Source organism: Vulpes vulpes, chromosome 8 (genome assembly GCF_048418805.1).
Source record: "Vulpes vulpes isolate BD-2025 chromosome 8, VulVul3, whole genome shotgun sequence".
Taxonomy (NCBI): Eukaryota; Metazoa; Chordata; class Mammalia; order Carnivora; family Canidae; genus Vulpes; species Vulpes vulpes.
The window spans coordinates 30,429,556-30,453,183 of record NC_132787.1 but is presented as its reverse complement, the minus strand read 5'-3'; the positions used below and the strand labels follow the sequence as shown (position 1 = coordinate 30,453,183).

Here is a 23,628-nt window from a genome sequence, read left to right as displayed (position 1 = left end):
TCATTGTCTAAGTAAAAAAGCAACTGATAAAAGCCCTCTACAATTAATTGTTTCTTTAGACTGGTCAATTACCTTTTTTGGGAAACCAAAAAAATGACTTATAAGTGGAACTAAGTAAGCCACTTGTTTACTAAGTAAGAAACATTTCCTAAAATTACAAAAGAATATGCCTTGTGATTGTATTTGGAGAACACAAGGATAGTTGCTAGATGACTCAGCCAAGCAATAAATTCTAGGTAAAAGTGGCAGCAGAATTAAAACTGTTGAGCTGGCACTGGAGATTAAAAAACAGGTCCCTGATAGCTGTGAAGGACCTTGAACACCACCCCCTCAGTCACTCCACAAAGAAATAAGTACATTGTGTGAAAAAAAAATCACATTTTCTTCTAGACTAAGACACAGATATAGCAGCAGCAACATTTGACAAAAGAGGACCAAATCATCTAGCTACAGAGCAATGACCGCCACACTAGAAGACATAGTGTAGAAAGATAGTAATTTTACTATCATTTTACCGATTTACTACTATCTTTCTCTCCCAAGATGTAATACTCTCAACATAGTTACTAGAAAGAAGTATAATAATCACATTTGCTAAATAGTATCCAGGCACCTTTAAAAAGCCTCAGGGTACAATTTGGGAAACTCAGAATAAAAGGTTATGTGCAAAAAGCCCAAAAAGAGGTAAGTCATGACATGTGCCAGGTGAGTTGAAGAAAAAAAAGAGAGAGAGAGAGAGAGAGAGAGAGAGAAATAAAGGAAGTTAAGAAGACAAATGAAACAAAGAAAAACTGATGGAGTTAGAACAAACGCCCATTCAGTTTTACTCAAGCCTCATACAGCAAGGCATCCAGAAGAATGGCTAAAACTCCAGGGAAGAGAAAAAAATCAGAACTAGATTTTTTTTTTTTTTTTCCCACAGCAAGAAAGTAAAATACTGAATATAAAAGCACTGGAAACGTGTAACAGGTTTCCAATAGAAAATACATGCTTAGTAATCCACAGATTAATAATTCCTCCAAATACAAATTAAAGTTTCTTCATAAGACATTTTTAGTTCTAAAATGCCAATACTTTGAGAGCCATCTTATTGGTTTTGCTTTCTTTCCTCTGCCACTTCTTCCACTTTCCCCTCTTCTTTTGTGCTTGCCGGTTCTCTCAGAAACACTATACAAGATGGCACTGTCTTCCTACTGTTCCGCTGGTTAGGCTACAGTTACATCCAAAAATTTCATACTTACACAGATTCTCTGCACATAACTGTTAATTGCCATTTAACTCACTGACAGTTCACAGTATTAATACCTACACCTTACATTTTCATAAGAAGACATTTACATACCCATCCATGATCTCAATTTATTCTCACAACATGTAATCTGGAAGGTAAGCAGAGTCAACAGCCCCATTGTTCTTATTTTAAAAAGAGGTCACCTGACACAAAGAAGTCAGGTAACCAATAAGGGGCATGAAGGTGGAGGGAGCTCCAGATTCAGCCTGGGATAACTGCATTTCACAGATAACTGTAGTATCTCTCAGAACACGTACCAATGTCAAAACTGCCTAAGGAAGAGCAGATGGCTTTAAGTATATTAATTTTTCTACAAATGGACTCACCTCAAAAACGGAAATATGCTCTAATTCTTAGGCTTCTACTTCAGTCCAATGACAGCCGTGTTAAAGATGATCTGTGAATGAAAATTAAATTTCATTTTGGAGCATAGCATGAAAGTAGTAGTTGCTTTTGCTTAATACATATATTTGTTCACTTTTACTTAAATTTTTTGTTCTCTTTTTATGTTGCTTAAAAATTATATGAATGGAAAAGATAAAGAGAAAAAAAATCATCAAAGATCAAATATTATAATGGGCACACTAACATGCCAGCTGATTTAATCTTTGCAGTAACTATGAGAAGCATTTAACTTTTAAACAAACTAAAATTCTAAGACTTATATTAAGATTTGAACATACCAATGCCTCAGAGTTACTTTATTTTGATTTTTTTTACATTTACCTCGCATATCACAAACTATATATGAAATAGGCATTTTCAATTTTTTCCTTTTTGTAGTTGGACGTGTATATTCAGCTCAAAGTCTAAAAACACATAGTAATCTGCGTATTTAAAATACAGACCACTGCTATGAGTGTGTGTTATTAAATAGCATATCTGTGTAACTGACAATATTATAATGTATACATTGTGAATAGGCATCTATCCATTAGAGCATTAAATAATCCATATGGTGAAAATTTTTTTAAAGTTAAATAACAAGACAAAGAAGTTGTACTTTAAATTTAAAAAAATGATATCTAAAGAAAATTAAATTTAAAAAAATGATCACTAATACCATATAATGCTTAAGAACTAATAATTTCAGTATGGTCTTCTTTGTCATGTGACTCTAACAGCAATGAAAAGGGTCTTTGGAGTACAGGAGTTCAAATTCAAATCCCAACTCTATATCAGCACTTCATTCTTCTGTTCAGATCCTCATATAATATAATCTCACTTGCCTAGAGGCCACACATAAATGACAACATCAGCAATGTCACAGAGTAAATTAAAAAGTTACATGGCTAGTTAAATAGATGCCACATAGTCTATGTGCTAAACTTCTCCATTTCACTCAGAAGATGCCCTCAAGCTCAGTTTAAATCTTTCAAAATCTTATTTTAGAAAAAGTTCAAATGAATTTAGTAATCAAATCAATCCACAGCAGGTTAGAAGCACTGGTCAGATGCATTCAATCTGAATTTAAATTTATTTAATTTATTATAAATTATTTAATTGCATTAAATCTAGGTTTGCTAGAGGTAACAGAAAGGAATGTCAGCAGAAATAAATTGGTAGATTATACTACCAATTTCTCTATAACAAGAGAAATAAGACATACAACGGGAAGAAAAATTCGTAAGGCATCCTAAAAATATTTGATACAGAACCATAGGACTGTGCACTATATTACACCATATTACAATCCAAGTAGTATGCACAATGATATATTATCTTCTGTTTAAGAAGAAAGTACTTGACATGTGAAAGAAAAATTACCACCGTAAGAGTTTAAAAATAAATAAATAAAATTCTAATATTTAAAGAATTATACTCCCCAATGACTCCTATTAAAAACTCAGAAAGTGATAAAGAATCAAGCATTTACTCAAACATTTTAATATAAACTGTTCAATTAGCTAAACAAATAATAGTTGCGGGGAAGTTTTTCTTTATAGATAATAAATCAATCTAAAGTAGCAATTAAAATAACATATTCTGCAACTCCTAATGAATTAAAAGTATCTACCCATAACAGCTACTAGTATCAAAAGAAGAAAAAAAAAACAAAACAAAACAAAAGAAGAAAAACCACCACATATTATGTCTCCTGAGAAAAGAAGAAATATCATTCATATATTAGGAAGTAAGAAAGAGAGAGAGAACAAAGGGAGAAAAAGAAATAAGAGAAGGGAGGGGGGAAGGAGGGAGAGGAAAGAAGGAAGGTAGAAAGGGAGCGAAGGAGGGAGAGAGCAAGGGAGGGTATCTGAATTTAAGCCTCTGATCCTTCTACCGCTTTTTAAAAAACATATAGGAGAGAAGGACGTGTTAAACTATACCACAGAGACATCATCCGCAATACCTAGAAAAATACATATTAATAATTATAAAAGACATTATTTTGACACTGAATCATAAAAAGACTTATAAAATCATTAGCAAATTGAATATTAATATTTAACAATACTCAGAATTAACTTCGTTTCAGCTACGATAAATATGGTCACAACATTTTAAGAGTGTTTTTATCTGTTAGAATAACAGACTAAAATATTTATAAATACATTGGTAAACCTACCTGCTTTGATTCACACAGGAGGGAAGAAGTGGGCAGATGGATGAACTAAGATTAGCCAGAGTTAATAACTGCTAAAGCTTGATGTTTGATAGTGGCTACATAGGAGTTCATTCTATTATTCTGTCTACCTCGTATATTTGAAGGTTTCTGAAATAACAGTTTAAAAAATATATATGAGGTATACAGCACATCAAAATAAATGGTACTTCAAGTATTGTAACAGAAGTACTTTTAAGAATTTAAAAATTGGGGATCACTGGGTGGCTCAGCGGTTTAGCGCCTGCCTTTGGCCCAGGGCATGATCCTGGAGTCCCAGGATTGAGTCCCACATTGGGCTCCCTATTTGGAGCCTGCTTCTCCCTCTGCCTGTGTTTCTGCCTCTCTCTCTCTCTCTCTCTCTCTCTCTCTCTGTGTGTGTGTGTCTCATGAATAAGTAAAATCTTAAAAAAAAAATTAAAACTTCACTACATGTTCACATGACAGAAAAAAATGTTTTAACAAAATAATAATGCTAACTAATGTCTCAACTAGTAGGTATTTGTCTCAATTGTTTAGCTAAAATATTATGTTCTGTATGTAAGCAATGATCCACCTCATTATTAAGTACAGCTAGTACACTGAAAACAGCAATTTCTCTGAAAATGGAAAACTAGTGACTTTAAAAATATAAGCAAACTGCCAGACTTCAGATTGTTTACATTCAAAGTTTTTCATTCACTTCATCTGGCACTAAGAAGGCTCATGTTGAGCTAGAGGAGTGCACAGTTTGGCTCAAATCCTTCCAGTTTGGATAATAAGTGTGTAATTTAAATTATTGTATGATGAATCCTGTTAAGTGAGAAACAGTTGTATTCGACACAAAAGGTGAGAGAGAACACAAAGGTGTTCTTTGTTCACAAAAGAACAAAGGCTTTGAAACTCAATTTTTGATCCATTGCTTATGAGTTTCACATCATCTCAAGCAAGTTCTAGTTCCTTCATCTGCAAAATGAGAAAAATAATTTCTTCCATATAATGTTGTGATATATGGATTTGGTTATAATAGATTCAATATATTTTCATCTTTTATGTAAACTACAGAAGTGGGTCCTTACAAACACATTCCTAGCATTGTTCTGTTAGTGTTTCACAGTAGCTAATATTCTAATTGACTACATCCAATTATTATTCTGCTACTTAATAGTATTGTTATGCTACCTAATATTAGACTCACTTCTCTCCAAATGCCAACAGTATTTCCCATTGGTATAAATAATAATTTGGAAAACACATATATCTGATGTACTAAGAAACGCCTTTATACATTGCAGCTATGAGTGTCCTTTATGTAATCAACAGGACAAGAATTTGCCTCTAACTTTCGTTTATCTAAGTTGTCAAAGATTTTGGATATACAATATTGTTACAAATGTTTAAAGACACATTGCTTTCAGTCACAGAGCCAAATTTAAGTTACATCTGAAATATATTGGTGTTTGAAGGGTAAATCTATACTAAAAAATATCAAAGTAAGTCACTGAACTAATGCTTCTAAAAGAAAATTCTTACCCTTGAAGACAAAGTATCAACAAGAATGGGCTTCCTTCCAAATCATCCAATGCCCTAGGGCATTTTGCATGTACCTTAGAGCACTTATCTCATTACAACTTATCATGTTTTATCAGTCATTTCTTTACATTCCAACTATGGGATAAACTATTCCGACTGTGGGGCCGTATAGTTGGAATATGAGCTTCAAAAAGACAAAGGGCTTATTTTCTTTTTGTATCATCGGCATCTGCAAAAAGACTTATTTTCTTTTTGCATCATCGGCATCTGCGTAGGGAGTGCCTGGCAGCAGCAGGTGCTTAATATGCATTTGCTGTAACATACAAGTATACATACCTTCATTCTCTAAGGAATTCTAGATCAAATCATTAAATACCCCTTTGCCATATCAAATACTCCATGATGGGACTGAGCCTAGCACACCTGAGACTAGACCCTAAGAGATTCCATTGTGGTCTTAACCTCACTCCTAATTCCGCAGAGGGCATATCTACTTCAGATCACTCAAATTCAGCAGACTATATCCCTAGGTTCCTCTTCCAGGCATAGCCTACAATCTGTAAGACCAGCTAACACTTACTGACAGCACTCTGTGTGTAAGGTCCTACAGTAAACACAGCATAAACCTTAGTTCATGCGTTCCTTTGATGACCTGGGAGTAAGTGTTAGCATTATTCTCATTTTATAGGTTAAGGTGAAGGCTTAACAAGGTTATGAAACATGTCCAAAGTCCCAATGTCATAGAGCACAGTTAGGATTTGAGCAAGGTCTGTCTGAATGTGGTCCATATTCTTTTTTTTTTCTTTTTTATTACAGATTTTATTTATTTATTTATTCATGAGAGACACACACACAGAGAAAGGCAGAGACACAGGCAGAAGGAGAAGCAGGCTCCATGCAGGGAGCCTGACGCAGGACTCAATCCCGGGTCTCCAGGATCACGCCCTAGGCCATAGGCGGCGCTAAACCACTGAGCTACGGGGGCTGCCCTGTGGTCCACATTCTTAATCACTGACTCCTGAACAGAAGACTACTAGTAAACAAAATTTTTCAAAAAAAGAAAAAGACTCTTAAAGTCCCTTGAGATGATTTTAAATGTTTTTAAATAAGCTTTTAAAAGCGACATTAGTTTCCTTTGGGGAGTCCTTCATTTTTCTCTTAATTTTGTGACATACAAGGGCCCTTCCATTCAGAGCATATTAACCAACAAAAACTACTCTAAGATGGCAGCAGAGTTGAGGATTAAAGTGATTACAGAAAAAAAGATCTGAGCAGTCTAGAAATCTAGTGAATAAGAAAAGAAAAATAATAAAAAGGAGAGACGCAGAATCTAATTGTATAAAGGGCTAAATCACTATTGATGACTAAAATCTCTAGAGAACTTAAAGCTACAAAGCACATACGAATACACACACTAATTCACTAAACAGGGATTTCCTAAGGTGCAAAGCTGCACCAGAACATAGATGTCATGTAGATTTGACATGGACACTTTCATTAGAGCCAGCAGAAATAGTATAGGCTAATGAGTAAGACACTTTTTTCCAAGTTTAAATCTCAGCTTTGACAATTACTGCATAGTTTTAGGAAAAGCACTTCTCAACCACTCTGAACCTTGTTTCCAGGCATGTAAAATAGAAAGAATACCTCCTTTGTAGCAAAATTATAAGAATAACAGTTAATATATCATGCTGTCCAAAGCCATTAACCTAACAATATCTTTGTGGACTGGTAATGACAGGACAAAGGTAACATCCTTTAAGGCAACAACAACAAAAAAAAAATGGTATTTTTAAAGACCTGGATATTCAAAAGTAGCAAAAGCAAAGAACTAAAAGCAATTAGCAAGCTGTTCTCAAGCTTAGATTCCCAGGCAGAACTGGACTACCTATACAGGGGTCCCTACCCAGAAGGGTCTATCTGAAAAACTGTTCTTCACCAGGGCAGGCTTTAAGAGCAAGCAACGAGGCCGGTTAGCACATACTTTTTCTTTTTTTTTTTTTTAAGCTCTGTGTCTACCATGGCACCTGAACTCATGACCCCAAGACCAAGAGTCACATGCTGCACTTATTGAGCCAGCCAGGCACCCTGGTTAGCACATCCTTTCTAAAGTGTAAAAGCTACTGGGAAACTATTAACCACTCCCAACTTAGATTAACCAAATTGCTTTCCTGACAACACCATGTTGGGATCAGTGATCAGTGACTGTCATTCTTAAGGACTAAGGAAAAGTTTTCACCTAGAGCAAAGGTGAGCCAGAATGGAAATAGTACTTGTAACAAAAAGAACTCGCCTCTTCCTGTTTCATCCTACGAGATACCCTGTGACACCTCCTTCTGCCTCCGTCCTTAGTCAATTAATCCTTTAAAAACTGTTATTAAATGCAAACACCGCTCCAGGCCCGAGGCATACAAGCATGCACCATGAACAGAAGAGTGAAGGCAAGAGATCAGTAATAATAACTAGAATCTGTTTGCTTCATGCCAGGCTCTTCAAGTCCTTCCCACTTTTAATAACTTAGTTCTCACAAGTCCACAAGGTAGGGACTAAAGAAAACAAAAACATTCATTTGGGGAATATAAATAATAGTGAAAGGGAATATAAGGGAAGGGAGAAGAAATGGGTAGGAAATATTCAGAAAGGGAGACAGAACATGAAGACTCCTAACTCTGGGAAACGAAGTAGGGGTGGTGGAAGGGGAGGAGGGCAGGGGGTGGGGGTGAATGGGTAACGGGCACTGAGGGGGGCACTGGACGGGATGAGCACTGGGTGTTATTCTGTATGTTGGAAAAAAAAAAAAGAAACATGGAGAACTGTAATAACTTGCAAATCTATTCAGCCACTAAAGCAGTGAAGTTGGACTCAAATCCAGGCAGATAACTAGTGTGATAAATGCTGGAACGCCAGTTATGGGAACATCCTGGCCTCAGAATTTAAGTAAACTGGATGAAGTTAATAAGTATGTTTTAGCAGCATCTGGGTGGCTCAGTGGGTTAAGCGTCTAACTTCTGATTCTGGGTCAGGTCATGATCTTACCACGGCAGACTCTGCCCTCTCCCTCTGTTCCTCCCCCACTTGCTCTCTCTCTCTCTCTCTCTCAAATAAATAAAAATCTTTAAAATGAGCAGGGCAGCCCGGGGTGGTCTCAGCGGTTTAGCGCCGCCTTCAGCCCAGGGCGTGATCCTAGAGACCCCGGATCAAGTCCCACATGGGGCTCCCTGCATGGAGCCTGCTTCTCCCTCTGCCTGTGTCTCTGCCTCTCTCTCTCTCTCTCTCTCTCTCTCTCTGTGTGTGTGTGTCTCATGAATAAATAAATAAAATCTTTAAAATGAACAAATAAATATGTTTTAAAGTCTTAGAAATCCTTAGAAATACACAAAAAGAAAGTAAACAAAGACATAGGCCTCATCTTTAAAATTTTCATGGACCATACAGATAACAGCTCAGGTTCACTATCTCTTGCAGAAACGTCAATAGTTGTTACATTTGGTTTCACTCATTCAAAGAAGTTTAAAAACAGTACATAGTGAGTGATTAGGGCAATACATTGCCCAAATGAAACCAGTTAGCATTATTAAACTAAATTACAATCATAACAAAAACTGATCACATCATAAAATATCATGAAACCACTCCAGGAATGAATGAATGGCTGAAAGGTAAAGCCATCTCCTGTAACACAAGGTTTTCCATGAGGTTACACATCCAACTAATACTTTTATTACAGAAGAAGAAGCATCACACAATCAGGCCAGTAAAGGTCTTTTTGAGGTGAGCCTGCCCACACCAGTTAATTAACCAGATGTTTCATTCAGTGACACATTTAATAGATAAGTTATTTTTTCTTGAAGCAACAGTCTTAAGGAGACTTTCTGGAATTAAACTGCCCTCAGTTCTACCATGTAAAGAGATTAGTCCTATAATACATGTTATCCTACTAGTCAATCCTCATTATCTAGAAGCATAATTTAATATTTACATCAGTCCCATATTCTTGTCTACCTAATAAAACCTTCTCCTTGGTTTCCTAATTTATTCAAAACTGAACGTGATCTTCCCCACAAAACAAGTTTACTCTCCAAATTTACTCATTTATTTTAATGCAACTTCCTTTCTCCTCATCACTCAGCTTGAAACTCTAGTTGTTACTGACTTCCCCATCTCTTTCACTCTGGATCTCCTCATACCAGGATTATCAAAATAAGTTTAATTGGTCTTCCTATTTCAACTAACTTACCCTTTTTCTAAGACTGAAAATTTACTCTTAAAAAGCAACACTTTTACTTTGCTTTCCTCTGTCCCAGAACCAACGATGGCAACACAGAAGATCATATAATAGAAGCAACATTAGGTTTAATAATCAAGAAGCCAGGGTAGCCCGGGTGGCTCAGAGGTTTAGCGCCACCTTCAGCCTGGGACCTGATCCTGGAGACCCAGGATCGAGTCCCACATTGGGCTCCCTGAATGGAGGAGCCTGCTTCTCCCTCTGTGTCTCTGTCTCTGTCTCTCTCTCTCTCTCTCTGTCTCTCATAAATAAATAAAATCTTTAAAAAATAATCATCATCATCATCAAGAAGCCTGGGGTCCAGCCCCAATTTCTCCATTAATTAATCTGAATGATTCACTTTGTTTTCCTTATCTAGAAAACATGAGTCCTAGGCTCTAAGAGCTCTGCAATCTCTTACCTTGAGAGCAACAAATCTCTTGTTTTGGAATCCATGATCTAATTCCAGGAATACCTGAGCTAATCAATCTCATCTACAACTATCCCCCAGCAAGTATTCTCTGATCCAGCTACTCTCTGCATGCTCCCAAATATGTCAGTCATGCTTATATTGTACTAATTCCTTCTCTAAAATGACTTCACCCTTCTCTTACCAAAAACAAACAGGAATTAAACAAGGATTTTTTTTAAGATTTTATTTATTTATTCAAGAGAGAGACAGAGAGAAACAGAGACACAGAGGGAAAAGAGGCAGAAGGAGAAGCAGGCTCCCTATGGGGAGCCTGATGCAGTACTCAATCCCAGGACCCCAGGATCACAACCTGAGCCAAAGGCGGATGCTCAACCACTGAGCCACCCAGGTGCCCCCACAAGGAATTTTTTATACAAGGTTTTAAACGAGGAATTATATTCTTTTTTGTCCTTTTCTGACATTTGCAAATTCTTTACAGTCACTCTGTGTTATGTATGTACTAAATGCTCAGCGAAAAAAAAAAAATCCTAAACCAGAGCTAGAAGGTTAAATTAACTCAACATACAAAGCCTAACCTAGTAATCATCAATAATATATCCTTTTTTTTCCTAGAGATTTTATTCATTGTACACATCTGGCCCTGTTAACACTAAAATTTAACCTATGTAAGCTATGGCTCCAATGAAAGGACTCAATAGTTAATGAACTGATTTTATTTTGGTTCTCTTAAGTGCACAGTCTAATTTATCAGTGCTCAGCTGAAGTGGATATCATATATAGCTAATGTAGTTAGTGAAAGTACCTAATCTTAGTATATGAGTAAATTCACTGTTTCCTAGAAACTCAACCAATTTTTAAAAATCAAACCAAATTATTTTATGAGCAAGTTTGTTCCAATAATATCAATTCACTAATTTTATAAGTTAAATTGTTTTTGTGAGCTGATCTGAGAACTTCCTCAATTACCATCTTCAATACTGCACTGATAAGAAAGTGTCAGTTGATGAAATAATAACCAGGGAGGAAAGTGCAACCCATTCTCCATTCCCCCAGTGGTCATTCAGCTTGCAGAACGGAGAAATCAATGACCCAGAGATATCATACAGACCTGATTTTTACATACAACAGAACAAATACTCATTTACAGAAAAAAAAATCAGTGCCCCATAACATACTAAAAAGAGTAAAGAATGTGCTATCAGAAGGTCTGTGCCAAACTCTACCACTTATTAACTCATAGCCACAGCAAAGTCTCATAAACTCATGTCCTCAGATTTCTCATCAGCAAAATGGGGGATCATCATAATACCAGCCCTGCTTACTACATAAGACCTCTGAGGCTCAAATAACATAATTATGTAAAAGTGTTCTGGTAACTGCAAAAATGCTTCACAATACAAATTATTATGTAAGCAATATTCATAAGTCACTCACTCACCAATTTTAAGTATTTATTATCAAATAAATTTACCTAGTAGGAAAAGTAAAATGACTAGAGAAGAATCATCCTTAATGATACCAATTTTCTAAGTCTGGGTTTTTATACATCTTGCTCTTTAAAGTAGGACACACAAAACTCTAGGCAAACAATTTTAGGCAGTTAAGTGTCTGAACACCTTTTCTGAAAGATCTCTAGGGAGAGAAATTCCACAGCTCTCTTGGTATTTTTCCCTCTGGAACCGAACAACTCAAATCAAGTATAAAAAAGTTCCAATTTTTTTCATCTGATATGAAGAAAATAAAATACACCAAGTTGGTATAAAACAGAATAACTGGCTATAAAAATTCTATTATACAACAAGTTTTATGGCAGAGACAAAATATCCAAGGTATAATGGACCTAAGCTTTTTCTCTTTCATCAAATTTCTCCTTGCAGAGGTAGAAACATACATTGCCTAAAAGAAAAAAAAGCAGATCAAGTTTTCTTAAATTTCATAATGGAACACTAAGCATGACACCTACCAAACTAGAATATAAAACAAGGTCTTCTTTTCAATCCATATCACACAACATCAGAACTTCATACACTTGTCAAATGTTAACATTAAACTCCTCACAAAAGCAAATATTAAGACAATTGATACTAAAAAAAATTTAAAGCTCATTTAGCCAAATTTCACAAGATCCATCCCTGAATTCTCTTGGCAGAGCTGAGTGTAACGTACCCAAAATATAGTACTTTCATTGTTACCAGGATGTTTTTATTACTTAACTATTTATGGTTATGCCTTAGGCTCTCACTGAGGGACAACATAAGAAATTCTTAAAAGAATGTTTTTATTCTGGCTTCCAAACTGTCCAATATGTTATTTCATACATCTTTTAGTAAGATATCTTCCTATAGCAAGCACTCTCTGTCTGCGGCACTTCACTGACAATTCACAAGTTACAATTTATTGAAATTCTTATCTGCTTGTCTATCATCTCCCCTGGACATTAAATGTAAGGGCAGAAACTATATCTTATTCAATACTATTTCTCAAATACTGAGGGCAGTGCCTAACACATAAGGGAGCTTAATGATCATTTATATAATGATTAATCATATACTTCAATTTTATTTTCTTAGGACATATGTTCAGTCCTAAATACAAAATAATCTCCTTTATAAAAAATAAAAGAAGCCATATCTTCATTTATCTTCTCCATTCTTCTTAGAACTAATAGAGGAATTAATAAATATCTGATGATGAAGATGACCATGACAACAATGATGTCAGTAGTACTGGTGGAAAAACAAATTATCCTCATCCAAACAACAGAGAACAAGCACTTTGTTATTCATTAAAATCAAATACAAAAATAGTAAGCAATCATCTTTGTATATTAAAATTACAGATCCATTATTTTCCTTTTTTCTAAGTTCTCCAACAAGGAGATTTCACTTATGCTCTTCTACACCAGTAAAAATTCAGTTCCTCAAGAATCTAAACTGGCTATAGTAATTCATCTAAGAAAAATTAATCACCTGCCATAGAATATTTACATTCCAAAAACCTCAAGCTTCCGCCTTTTGCCCCCTATGTCCATGATTTCAGAGGATAACTTTCCTTGGTTTCCTCCTGCTGAGGATGACTGCTTGAAGAATTGGACTCTATCTTTCTGAACCTGCTGGGTGCTTGGATGAAGATAAAGAGAAAGCAGAGAGCCAAGAATGACAGTGATCTCCTCCTGGAGAGGACACACCTGCCATTCTGGTGCTCAGTGTGCATTTGCCATGGCCCTGCCCTAATTCCAACTCCAGTTTTAGGTTTTACCTGGCAGAAACAATTATTCTTGATTAGCAAGCCTAGCTTTACACAGTATCCTATGCCAGACACCCAGTGCACAAAAAGAGAGAGAGAGAGAGAGAGAAAATATTCCTATTTATACATGAAACTAAAGTTTATCACAATCAGGAATGATTTGATCCCCTAAGCAATCTAAGTACTCAATAAAGATAATACATTGAGAAGAAATTCCTTTAAGTGCATCTATCAAGATAAGCTTTCCTCTTCAATAGAATCATTTGGTTTGTGCTCTGGATAGGTTTCACTTCCCCAGAGAAATAGTATTTGGAAAGTATACATCATTATGGCCTAAAATGGCCCATGCCAGAGTCCAGATATAAGAGCAGATGAAAAGGTGTATTCAACACCTAGAGATACTCACTCTAGCACCCAGATTCAAGAAGCCTAAACCAGTGACTACTTGCTTAACACAACAGGATGCCAAAATAGACCAGCAAGAATGAAAATAGGGATCCCTTTCATTACCTTGTTGAGTACCTGAAAGCACAGCTTTATTCACGACATTAAAAAGAAACAGATTTCTGGAGTTGATGCGCATTAAAGTGTTGGCTATTTGTATAAGCAATTTTTAAAAGCATGTTTTAGAAACATATCTACCTATTAGGCTTAACTCAAAAAGGAGTATCTTATATAACAATAGTCCTCCTTTCTTCAGCATCAAAAGGATTCTCTTTCTGAACCCTTCAGCTCAAATAAGAGTATAATTAGAGAATAAAACTCTTGTTATATTAGACAGTAGATGTTGATAATAAGATCCTGAACTCCGCTGCTTTTCTTGTCATGAGGACCAGATCCTTGGCATGACATTCAAGATTCTGCATTATAAATTTCAGCATTCTAGCCTCTACTCCAGTAATCCCATTATTCATTCAATCAACAAAAATATATGAAGCTCTAGCAATAAACAAGGCTAAAATGATCCCAATCCCTAAAAATTCCCATTAAAGTGCCCTCCAGGCAAACTAGTCAATCAGTGTGTCGAAAACACTCATTCAGCAAATATTGACTGGATAGGTTAAATGCTGGGCACAGTTTAAGACACTCCTATAAAGAGACAGCAGTAAACAATGCGGTAAGATTTCTTTCCTTCACAAAGTTCACAACCTTGTGAATGAGGAAATGTACCTGTCTTTTCAGGTACTTTTCTGCTATGTTCATGTCAATTCCCCCTCCTCCTCTGTATCTCTGGACATCTTCCTTTCTCCTTAGTACCAGTCCTACTCCATTTATACCACAGTTCAGATAACATGTTAACTGGATTGCTGGTGAATAAACAGAGACTAAAGCAAGACTTAAACCGGGATGGTATGGGGCAGTAGCCAGCTAAATTTAGGAAATTAAAGAGAATTGGGGGGGGGGGGGTGCCTGGGTGGCTCAGATGGTTAAGCATCTGCCTTCAGCTCAGGTCATGATCTCTGGGTCCTGGGATTAAGCATAGGGTAGGGCTCCCTGCTCAGCAGATAATCTGCACTTCTCCGCCTCATGCTCACTTGCTCGCTCCCTCTCAAATGAATAAATAAAATGTTTAAAAAAGAGAGTGCGTTAAAGGATTGTGGGCAGGTTTTTAAAGCCAAGACAAACAGTCAATATAAGAAATCTGTGACTAGGCCTGGGATAATTACCATACAAGCAAAACAGAAACCCATTACCAGACTGAGGCACAAAGTTAACACAGAATCAACAGCAACAGTATTTGATATCAAGTAAGAAGCTAATGAGTCAAGGTTCTTAAAATTCTCCAAAGGACAGAACTGGCCCTTCAGGACTGGGCTGAACGTTTAAGCAGAAATCAAATACTCTCAGCAATTAAATTAAAAGGAATGTATCTTTGCAAACCATATATGTGATAAGAGGTTAATGTCCAAAATACATAAGGAACACATACAACTTAAGAGCAAAAAATAATCTGATTTTTTTAAATGAGCAAAGAACCTGAATAAGCATTTTGCTCAATAAGACATACAAATGGCAAACAAATGCATAAAAGATACTTAACATCACTAATCATCAGGGAACTGTAAATCAAAACCACAATGCGATATCACCTCACACCTGTTAGGACAGCTATCATCAACAAGAGATAACAAGTGCTGGCAAGTAGATAGAAAAAAGAGAGCCCTTATTCACTGTTGGTGGGAATGTAAATTGTTACAGCCATAATGGCTGTATGGAAAACAGTATGGAGGTTCCTCAAAAAATTAAAAATGGAAACACCACATAATCTAGCAATCTCATTCCAGAAGTACTCTCTCCTGGGTATATATACAAAGGAAATAAAATCGTTATCTCAAAGAGATACACTCTCATTTTCATTGTAGCATTATTACCAATAGCCAACATATGGAAACAACCTAAGTGTCCATCAAGGGATGAATGGATATAGAATGTGTACATATATATATATATATATACACACTGCAACATTATTCAGCCAATGGAAAGAAGGAAATCTCGCCATTTACAACAACATGAATGAACTTGGAGAATGTTACACCAAGTGAAATAAGCCAGGCAGAGCAAGACACATATTGTATGATCTCACTTAATATGTGAAATCAAAAAAAGGCAAACTCATAAGTAGAAAGGTGGTTGCCAGAGGCTTGGAGAGTGAAGGGTAAAGGGGAGATGTTGGGTCAAAGGATATAAACTTCCAGTTAGAAGATGAGTAAGTTCTGGGGATCCAATGTATGGCATAGAGACTAGAATTAGTAATACTGTTTTGTGTACTTGAAATTTGCTATGGGAATAGACCTCAAGTGTTCTTGCCACACCGAAACAAACATAACAAAAGGTTAATTATGTGAGGTGATGAATGTGTTAAATACATACGATTTTTTATTTACAATTATACCTCAATAAAACCCAGGGAAGAGGCAGCCCAGGTGGCTCAGCAGTTTAGCGCCACCTTCAGCCCAGGGCCTGATCCTGGAGACCCAAGATGGAGTCCCACATCCGGCTCCCTGCATGGAGCCTGCTTTTCCCTCTGCCTGTGTCTCTGTCTCTCTATCTCAATCTCTCTCTCTCTCTCTCTCTCTGTCTCTGTCTCTCTCTCATGAATAACTAAATAAAATCTTTGAAAAAAAACCGGGGGGGGGGGGAATTTAGGAGTTCAGAATCACAATTTTTATTACAATGAGGCCTCAGATTCTCCAAGAAAAACAGTAAAAAAGTCTCTAACTAGAAATTATAGATAACTAAAAAGCATGATGTAACCTCTCTTTCCTCATAAATTTAGTCAGTGAATAGAGAAGATGGGTCAGAGAAATTACACTCCAATGGTGGAGACATTAATAGTGATGTTGGTGGTGAAAAAAGTTAATAGTAGAAAAGTTAAATTGTAGTAACAATAAAAATGTCTCTTTATATTTTTATTGATCACCTAAAATCCTAAAAAATACATCTGAATCTACTATCTTGTTTCATAAGATTCTATGAGGAAGGCAAGGCAATCATTACTTTTCTAATGACATCAACAATATTAGTTGCATCACAACATCACTGAAAGCATTTGTAGGATAAGCATCATTTATTGATGGCACGTCTTACAGAAATGTTCTTCAGGCTATAACTGGATCCTTAAGAAATCACGATATTTCCTAGAGCAGCAAATCCAGTGGCGAACAAGAGACCTCAAGTGTGGGCTAACAGGAATTTAGCTTTATTTAGAAACATTTATACGTTTCAAATACATCTCAATAAAGTTCTTGGGCTTTCTCTGTCACTTTCAAAAAGATTTATTTTTCTGCTTAAATAAAATGTAATTGTAAGAATGCTATTATTAATGCATCATCAGCACAGAACGCAAAGCTAGTGTTAAAATAGAAGACTTAGAAAAATGAAGCTCTGTGAAATGACCAGTCTTTGTTTCTTTTTCAGGATTCTCTCTTGATTTTTTTCATATAACTCCAACTCCATTTGAGACTTGAAAATAAATCATAACAGATACACATTCTAATGCCATTATTCAAATAATGCATACTTAATATTATACTATAATCCAGGCACAAAAGCGTAAGTACCATCAGATTCAGAACATATATATCCACTTGAGGGAGACTCCGGATGCTCATTTGTCTTACATATATCAGAGTGACAAAAAGATAAAAGGTACTAAAACTAATGGAAACCTTGGTATAAGTAGTTCTAGTGAACCAAATAACTTTATATAGCACATGAACTGCACTAGTTCTGTAATTCAAATCTTCACACTTCCTCTCCCACGCTCACTCCAGAAGCTCTTTTAATACTTAAACAGCCTGGTGTTAAATGGATTCCATTCTTGAATTCTGGCAAGCAATTTGAAGCTTTCATACTACTAATAAAGCCATACTGGTAGTACTATAGTTACAAAATTAAACAAAATTATGTAAATACCAAGTAACAGTGAGGGCAATTACTGTTTCCAAAAGGTAAGTCCTGCAAAGGGACAGCTGGACATTTTATCTTAAGACATTGAGGGGGGTTGGGGAAAGGCCAGAGCCAATGGTTCACCCACCAGGTTGCACCTGGCTTGGGCCCAAGCAGAACAATCCAGCCTGGCAAAAGAAGTCACTGTGTTGTGCCTCCAACTGGGCATTAGGTTTATCCCAATGGACACTGTTAGGAGGCACAGTTACATGCCATTCTTCTACTATATGAATTCTCCCCCTGTGCCAGGCGGATGAGGAGAAGATTCTGACAGAGTCAGTGTTGGCCTGACCTCAATTAAGATAGTTGTCCCATTTGGAAAAAAAGGAGTTTAAATGGCTCTTGTTCTATAAACTCCCAAAGAATCCAAAAGCCAAACCAAAGTTGCAGGCAAATGAAAGAAAGGATGAAGTTGGCAAGGGTCACGAGCTTGGCAGGAAAGGGAAAAACAGGAATGGAAATCCTGAATCTCTTCACACCATACCATCATAAATCTGAAATACAGGGCAAAAACAGAAGGATGAGTCATATAATAATATATTCCTGGGCATCCCGGGTGGCTCAGCAGTTTGGCGCCTGCCTTGGGTCCAGGGCGTGATCCTGGAGACCCGGGATCAAGTCCCACGTCAGGCTCCCTGCATAGAGCCTGCTTCTCTCTCTCTCTGCCTCTCCCTCTGCCTATGTCTCTGCCTCTATGTATCTCTCATGAATAAATAAATAAAATCTTTAAAATATATATATATATATATATATATATATATTCCTATTTTATTTAATAGCTCATCTGACAATATGGTAGTTGGCTTAGTAGTAAATGAAGAATAAGTGAATACGTAAGTGTTCAGCTTTAGGTCCTGGGTGAACAGAGTAATAGTCATGTCTGCTAACAGAGACAAAGACATCTCCAAATAACTCTCAAACTCTTTTTCCACAACTGAAAACGATGACTTCTGTCCCCTCAACACCCAACTCCATGTATTCCAAGCAAACTAATGGAAACCTTGGTATAAGTATTTCTAGTTCATAACATTTAGCTAAAAATGTATATGAAATATGTGAAAGAACCAACCCCCCCAAAAAAAATCTCTATAAGCAAGTTATTAGCTTTATTTTCTCCCTGTGTGTTAGAGACAAGGATGCAGGCTGGCTGAGCAGCATGTAATGTGATGCTGCAATGTGAAGGGCCAGGGCAATCATTAGGCTTCCTGGGCATTCCCTATCACTCACTCTCTTCTCTACTTCTCTACCCGAAGGGAAAAGTGCTCCCTGTCTAAACCCTAGGCTCTTGAAACCAAACTTCCTCACTTTACCACCCTCTCTACCAAAATATCTCACTGGCCTGATGTGTACATATCCAGAAAGGGTGTGTCTGACATCGAGTTGGCTTGATCCTACTGGTTAAAGATGTCAGAAGAATAACTGTATACGGATGACGTCTACCAAAGGTCCATGCAGAGGACATCACTCACACGCAGGCACACTTTCAAAGCCTTTCAAAGTATATCAGCCAATGCCTGTCTCAAGATTTTGGGAAACCAGCCCTTCTTCCTAGATACTTAAAAGTATTCATCCTGCTACCACCTGAAGCAGTGGTGTCTGTCTCATTCTGTGGGTTTCCTGCTCAGTAAATCCTTAAATTAGTGTCTGTTTCCTAAGCACCCAAACATACACCTCTACTTCAAAATTTAACAAGCTTACTCTCCCCTCTCCTTTCCTGTCTGCCAAGAATCACACCTACCCCAATGATCTCTCCCTGTCCCTCCATTCTTTACTTTGAAGTTTTGCTCCATTTCTTAAATAATCCCATATTCTCTTGGACATTTATCTCACCCTCCCAGAAGAGGCCTTCCTATCACCACATGCCTCTCAGAATTTTACACAGTACAGGCAGTATTGCTTTTGATTGCTCTTTCCCCAGCTAAATACCATTACTCATATATTTTATATGATTCTGAAACAACTCCAATCACATTTCCCCTCTATATAAAGATACACCATTTTTACTTAGCAAGAGCTGTACTCTGACATCCTTCTCTAAATTGTTGATTAACCATCTCACTCTCACGGAATTTTTCCTGTAACCAAAGTTACATGGAAAAAAATATTGTTAAATATTCAGTCTGAAAGCAAGTAACAAGTGAAACTATATACCCCACAGAGGAATTAAATATTGTGAACTTAATGACATTAGCAATGTAGTTTGGCCAACAAAGTTTCACCAGAAAAAAGACAACAATGAAATACTCTAAAGTGCACTTATAATGATACATGAAGATGATTAAAGCAATTAATAGCAGAAATCAATACTTATTGCAGGACTTCAAAGAGTGTTTTTAGACCGAGGAAATCTCAACATCTCAAATCCACAATGAGATTTTGCTTAACAAGGTTTTAAAACTTTTGGACTCTGTTCTCATATATAGGGATGAAGTCATTCTTTTGGAAAAGCTAACACCATTTCGAAAAATAACCACATGCGAAACTGTTTGATACACAATACATTATTTGGCACATTTGGTACTTTTCACTTTACTTATCTATCAGAAACCCAGTTATGATTACAGGATCTTAAGATGTGGGATTTATTCCTTCTTATTTGTATTAAATTATATGTCCTACCAAGAGCTTTAAATAGAACTCAGAACACAGAAATCTGCAAATTTGCCATGATCAAACCAAAACAAAAAGTGCTTCTATCATCCTTGTGTCCCAGAACAAAACAAACAACTATAAGAAAATGATGGGTTCTTATTGGCAGAACTTTCAAATCCCTATAGAGTTAATTTATATGTACTCTATTCATAATCAAGTAAAAGGGATTGTAAACCATGGTTCATCTGTATAGAACTTACTCTACAACTATTTGGGACACTATATTAGATGCTACTACCATGGTTCCTGAATCCTTTATATCCCGTATTTTTAAATATCATATATAGTATCCTTACAGTCTTTAATAAACACTATTTACTAAATATTTAACAATATGAAATTTGGTCATGACAGACTTCTATCTTAAAACACATACATTTCTATATTTAGAAAAAGATACACACAAATCCTTAAAATACAGGACTCACAGACCATCTAATACAAAAGCGCACTTAAAAAAAAGTTTTTAGGGGCACCTAGGTGGCTCCATCAGTTGAGCACCCAGCTCTTGATCTTTGCTCAGGTCATGAGCTCAGGGTCATGAGATGGAGCTTCCTGTCTGGCTCTATGCTGGGCATGCAGCTGCTTAAGATTCTCTCTCTTTCCTCTCTCTGCCCACCCCACCACCACCATCACCACCACATGCTCACTCAAAAAAACACAAACCAAAAAGCCTGTTTTTAATTTCAAATGTGCCCAATAAAAGTATAATTCAGACAGCACCACTCAACAGTCTCTTTAAGATTTATTTATTTATTTATTTATTTATTTATTTATTTATTTATTTATCTATTTATTTATCTATTTATTTTAGAGAGAGAGCACGCACGCATAAGCAGGAGGGGCAGAGGGAGAAGGAAAGAAAGAATCTTAAACAGACTCCACACCCAGTGCAGAGCCTGACAGGGGGCTGAATCTCACCACCCTGAGATCATGAAATGAGCCAAAATTAAGTTTCAAGAGTTGGAAGCTTAACCAACTGAGTCACACAGGCACCCCTAGTCTTAAACTACAGTATGCAGTTACCATAATGTCATTTTACTCTTTTGGAAAATAAATTGCCTTAGTCGAATCATCTTGGAACACCAAGTGTACCACCCAGTCAACCCTTTTGAATTCCACTCAAGTTAGTTTTCATCCATTTGCTTCAAGGCAGTTAAATCAAATCTTGTATTTCTATATCCCTAGTTTCAAGGCAGTATCTCCAATGGAAACCTAATAAGATTGTTTCCGTTTTTAGATCCCCTCAAAACAACAGTGTAGAGTGAAATGTTGACAAGGAATTTGTGGATGCTTATTATTATTTGCAAGGTTAAACTTTTTCTCAGGTTACTTACTACTTACAAAAGGAAAAATGTATTTATGATGAAGAGATATGATGGACCACCACCTTAACCAAATGATCAAACATCACCAATAAGTCCCACTGACATCCCATACCTCCTGATGTGATGCAAAAGGAAATTCACAATATCACTAATGTAGTACTCTTCCCAAATTGTTTAGCCTGTGTAAGTTATCTACTGCTGTGGGAAAATTCCCCCAAAAACTTAGCAACTTGAAAAAATAACAATAATTTATTAGTTCCCTCTCTTTTTGTGCATCAGTTATTCATACAGACCCCAACTGAGACTGCATATTTGTACTCTATTACATCTAGGACCTCAGCTAGAAGAATTAAATTATTTGAAGGCCCATTACTAACATATCAGCTTGTCAGCTGAGACCTTAACTGTAACTGTGTAACATCTTCATAGGACCTAGGTTTCCTCACAATGTGCTGAGTTCCACAGGTAAGCATCCCAAGAGTGAGTAAATGAGTCTTAAGGCGTATAGCATGACTTCTGCCTCACTGCAGTGGTCAGCTCTCACAAATCCTTGCCCACCCAAGAAGGAACAAAGACTCCACCTCTCAGGTGAAAAAGTGTCAGTCACATTTTAAGAAAAGGACATGAGGAGCACCTGGGTGGCTCAATCATTCAGACACGATTAGCTGTCTGAATCATGGTTTCAGCTCAGGTCATGATCTCAGGGTCGTGAGACTGAACCCCCTGTCAGGCTCTGCACTGGGTGTGGAGTCTGCTTAAGATTCTCTCTCTACCTCTGCCCATGCGCCCCACCCCATGCGCATGCACTCTCTCTATCTCTCGCTCTTTCTTGAAGAAGAAGGAGGAAGAGGAGGAGGAGAAGGAGGAGGAGGATGAAAATGTGAGATGCGCTAAATATATTAATGCAGCTACCTCTGAAAGAAATAATCTGCTACAACCAGAATCTAATCACTAAGACAAGACAAATTCATAATGTGGAATATTCAACAAGACAACCTGTCTGATTGCTTCAAGAAGTACATTTCATGAAAGACAAATGGGGTGGGGCATGTCCTAGATCTGTCCAATACAACTTTCTGTGATCTTGGAAATATTCTGTATTTTTGCTGTTGAATAGAGTGGCCACTAGCCACATATGGCTACTCAGCACTTGAAATGGGCCTAGTGTGACTAAGAAACTAAATTTTTTATATTTTATTAAATTTTAATCTATTTAAATTTAGTCACATACTGCAAAGCAGCTACCTTATTGGATGGCATAGGTATAGATCAGAAGAGGCCTGTCCTGAAGAGACAGGATAAGAAAATATAATGAATCTGTCTTGATAAATCCTAGCTCAAACAAAAAAGGAAAATCTATGAAAGGCAATTTTAGTACAACTAGAGAAATCGGAAAACGGACTATACAACTGAAGATAGTCCTGAATCAGTGTTAAAAATTTTTTATTATAAAAGTGGGATAGTGGTTATGCAGGAGAATATCCTTACTCTTTGGAAGTAATATAGTCACTGATAAAGCACCTTATTGTTGACAACTTACAATGAAATGATTAGGGGGGAAAAAAGAAGCACATGTGTATATATCTCTATATACAGAAAGACACAAAATATATATTGGGGGAGGAAAAATGAATTAAAATGTACTAAAATGCTGACAATTGGGAAATTTAGATGAAGCATATATGGGTGCTTACTGTACTATTCATTCAACTTTTCCATAAGTTTAAAAAATTTTTAATAGAAAGATGTGGGGAAATTAAATTTTCTTTCTTCTCTAATACCTATTATACTTCCTACATAAACTATATATTATCAAAATTAGGTATGGTTTTATGCTTTATGACTTGG

At 36.5% G+C, this 23,628-nt stretch overlaps 1 protein-coding gene across 9 annotated transcripts in view; it reads right to left on the bottom strand.

Annotated features, from left to right (window-relative positions):
* Positions 1–23,628, bottom strand: part of EPS8 (EGFR pathway substrate 8, signaling adaptor) — a 174,986-nt gene that overhangs the window by 116,821 nt on the left and 34,537 nt on the right. For 3 of the 9 annotated variants that reach the window (XM_025995164.2, XM_025995169.2, XM_072765957.1), the window contains exon 2: positions 1,618–1,688. The exons of 4 other annotated variants lie outside the window; for them this stretch is intronic. The gene's annotated coding sequence lies outside the window, so the exon portion shown is untranslated. Of the gene's footprint in view, positions 1–1,617; positions 1,689–2,354; positions 2,521–3,857; positions 5,163–23,628 lie in introns of those variants that run through there. 2 more of the 9 variants (XM_025995165.2, XM_025995166.2) reach the window with 2 other exon arrangements.